The sequence below is a fragment of the Phocoena sinus genome, chromosome 17, assembly GCF_008692025.1.
Source record: "Phocoena sinus isolate mPhoSin1 chromosome 17, mPhoSin1.pri, whole genome shotgun sequence".
NCBI lineage: Eukaryota > Metazoa > Chordata > Mammalia > Artiodactyla > Phocoenidae > Phocoena > Phocoena sinus.
Genome location: NC_045779.1, coordinates 5,934,000 through 5,937,924, shown reverse-complemented (window position 1 = coordinate 5,937,924; position 3,925 = coordinate 5,934,000). Strand labels below are relative to the sequence as shown.

The 3,925-nt window shown below is 40.3% G+C and overlaps 1 non-coding gene across 1 annotated transcript; it reads right to left on the bottom strand.

Moving 5' to 3' along the window:
* Positions 1–604: 604 nt before the first annotated feature.
* LOC116742803 lies at positions 605–711 on the bottom strand. Its single transcript, XR_004346583.1, has one exon. It is a non-coding gene; the product is annotated as a U6 spliceosomal RNA (small nuclear RNA).
* Positions 712–3,925: the final 3,214 nt, after the last annotated feature.

Below are 3,925 nucleotides of genomic sequence, written 5' to 3'. Positions count from 1 at the left end.
CGGGCTTTAGAGCGCAGGCTCAGTAGTTGTGGCGCACGGGCTTAGTTGCTCCGTGACATGTGGGATCGTCCCAGATCAGGGCTCGAACCTGTGTGCCCTGCATTGGCAGGCAGATTCTTTTTTTTTTTTTTTTTTGCGGTACGCGGGCCTCTCGCTGTTGTGGCCTCTCCCGTTGCGGAGCACAGGCTCCGGACGCGCAGGCTCAGCGGCCGCGGCTCACGGGCCCAGCCTCTCTGCGGCACGTGGGATCTTCCCGAACCGGGGCACGAACCCGCGTCCCCTGTATCGTCAGGCGGACTCTCAACCACCGCGCCACCAGGGAAGCCCAGCAGGCAGATTCTTAACCACTGCGCCACCAGGGAAGTCCCCGCCATATTTTAGATTCCACATATAAGTGATATCTTATGGTATTTGTCTTTTTCTTTCTGACTTCATTTAGTATGATAATCTTTAGTTGCATCCATGTGGCTGCAAATGGCATTATTTCGTTATTTTTTGTGGCTAATATTCCACTGTATATATGTACCCCGTCTTCTTTATCCATTCATCTGTTGATGGACACTTAGGTTGCTTCCATATCTTGGCTGTTGTGAATAGTGCTGCTAAAAATACGGAACTCTTCGTGAATTTGCGTGTCATCCTTGTACAGGAGCCATGCCAATCTCCTCTGTGTCGTTCCAATTTTAGTATATGTGCTGTTGAAGCCAGCACGGGAATGTTATGTTTTAAGGAGTTGTCTTGTTTATGCTGGGAGAATGTTGCAGTTGAGCAGGTTATTTCTGCCGATGGAGGAGCTTTGGTTGATGTGTAATGCAGATACATAATGCATAGCTGGAGGGAGAGAAGAGGCCAGAGGGCAGAGAAAAATTCTTCTGTTTAAATTTTTCTTGTCTTGCCATAAAATAGGAATTTTATTCCACACCATCTTTACTCCATTTCTTTCTGCAGGTGCCCAAATGTAAGAATTTTGTTTTCTGTCTTTGATTTTACAGAATGAGATGACATGACACACGTTAAATCAATATTTGCCTTTTGACTGAGCAGTAATAATATGGGTATTATTTCCAGTCAGTAATCATAGATCCAATTCAGTCTTTTGAATAGCTGAGGAACATTTTTTTAAGGACAGAGGTGTGTCATAGTATATTCAGTCACTCTCCTACTAATAGAGATTAGGGTGTGCGAGTTGGTTTTTTTTTTTGGTGGGGGGGTTGGCTTTTTTTTTAAACCACTGGAGACAACACTGAAAAAAATTCTTTGTACATGTGTCTATAAGTACTGAAATATTTGTTTCTATATGTGGAGCCCACAAATTGAAATCATTAGGTCAAATAGTAAGAAATTATCAGGGTAAAATTTTAATAGATATTGACAAATTCATGGTAACGATGTCTATTTATTTTAGTCTTTGTACAACTCTTCTTTCTATTTCAAAAGGTAACTGAAAGAAGTTTTGATTCTAGAAGACTCTCCCATCTTGTTCTTGGGAAATGAGCAAACAGATACGCTATTGTGAAAATATTTGGAGTATAAAAAGTATTAGTAAGTGTTGGCTAACTACTATACAAGCAACCCCAAATCTCAAAGACTTAGCCAAGAACTTTGATTTCTTACTCATGTCACAGTCCAATGCCGCTCAGTAGGGGACGGGAGGAAGGGAGATGTGACATGTTGTGCCCCGTGTCATCACTCAGGACCCAGTCTACTTCTATCTAAGGCTTCACCCACTTTTAGGTCCTCTGAATTGTCTCCATTTAGTCAGTGAATAGAAAACAATAAGAATTGGGAGTAGGAAGACTTTATGTGCTAGGCTTGGAAGTGGAACACATCATATTCCACTGGGTAAGAGTCCATTGACCCAGGGCAGCTGGAAAAGGACCCCAGCTGAGTGCCCAGGAAAAAAAGTGTGCAACATGGGTATTGTACTTCATTTTCAACCGCAATGGGAGTGAAAAGAGTAGTTGTGAGAAAAGGCTGGAGAGTCATCATGGTAATCAATAATGAAACCTGCAATAGGATGTAATTTACTAGTGGCCGAAGACAACAGAGGAGATGTTTTTTTCTTCTTTATTGTGCTTCACTTTATTGCGTTTTTTTACAAATTGTTTGTGGCAACCCTGCGTTAGGTTTATTGGCGCCATTTTTTCCAACAGCATTTGCTCAGTTCATGTCTCTGTGTCACATTTTAGTAATTCTTGCAATATTTCAGACTTTTTCATTGTTATATTTGCTACGGTGATCTGTGATCAGTGATCTCTGATGTTACTGTTGCAAAAAGATTTAGAGCGGCTGAAGGCTCAGAGGATGGTTAGCATGTTTTAGCCATGAAGTATTTTTTAATTAAGGCATTTGCACACTTAATAGACTACAGTATAGTGTAAACAGAGCTTTGACATGCGCTGGGAAAACAAAAAACCTGTGACTCTCTTTACTGCAGTGGTCTGGAGCCAGACCTGCAATGGCCCTGTGGTCTGCCTGTATATGTAAAAAAGGAAGTGTGAAGATTTTTGTGCTGGCTGATTTAGGTGAACGTGAAAGGGAAGGTGGGCTAGGTGGCGCTAGTGTTGAGCTGGAAGTCTAGACGTAAGCCCCACATCCTGGCTCCACCATGAGTTCTCTGGGCAAATCACTCCACTCCTTTGGGTCTCGAGTTCTTCAGCTGGATATAGACTTGGAACAGAAATAGGTGAACTCTAAGATGTCTCACTACTCTTAACAGATTGACTGCTAAAATATGTCCTTTTTACCCGTTGAGGTTGTGATATTATTAGCTTTTGAACAAATTTGGAGACATACACTCCAAAGTTACGAATAACAGTACACAGTCCAGTTTGCCATGTTTACTTCTTGTCGTTTGTAAATTTAAAACACATTAGTTCAAGGGTTAAAAGGACATTGTCTTTTCAATTTAGCTTTTACTTTAGTTTCTGATCGTAGTACCTACAATTTATTGAGCACTCACTCTGGGCCAAGCCCTTTGCTTATGGTATCCTTAGAAAAACTATCGGCGGTAAGTGCTGTTACCCCCATCCTCAAGATGAGGGAATTGAGGAGGGGAGACTGAGTGGCTTGACTTAGCGTGCCACAGAGCGGGGTTAGGGGACAGGCATGTCTAGACTCCCTTTGACTTGGAAAGAGTTTTAACAGCTAACGCGGAGTTACTGAAGGTTCAAGGTGGCCTTTCTATTTCTGAGTATATTTTCTCATACATGTGTTTATTGTCTCTTGTATTTTTCATTAGTATTTTTAAAATCTACAAATGTTGCTATTCTCGATGCTATTGTTTATAGATGTTTATCAAGTTCCTCACTCTTCTTCATGTAATATCCAATATCAATCAATTTCAGGGATGCAAGTAATAATCTTACTTAAATCATTACTCTAGATGCAAATTTGAGAACCCTTTATAAAATCAGAACTGACTGTCTAAATGAAATTGGAACTGATTATCTTAAAAGTTTAGCAGACAAAAATTCTTGAGATAGGAATATAGATTCCATTGCTTTGCTTTTCCCAATCAAGTCATTTTTTTTTAGTACTGGTTTATTTAGTCTGATAACATTTCCAGAGGAATAATGATCCTAAAGAAAATGGAAGCTTTGGTTTTTTCTTTTTTTTTAAGGTTTTTTTTGTTTTTACGTGGACGATTTTTTTTAAAGTCTTTATCAGATTTGTTACAACACTGCTTCTGTTTTATGTTTTGATTTTTTGGCCACGAGACATGTGGGGTCTTAGCTCCCCAACCAGGGATCGAACCCACACCCCCTGCATTGGAAGGTGAAGTCTTAACCACTGGACTGCTAGCGAAGTCCTGAAGCTTTGGTCTTTATAGTTATGATTCTTTTGAGATACTCCCCATGTACATTTAAAATTGTTCTATAGGGAAAGTGAAAGTGTAGTTGAATATTTCCAATAAGTAAGAAAA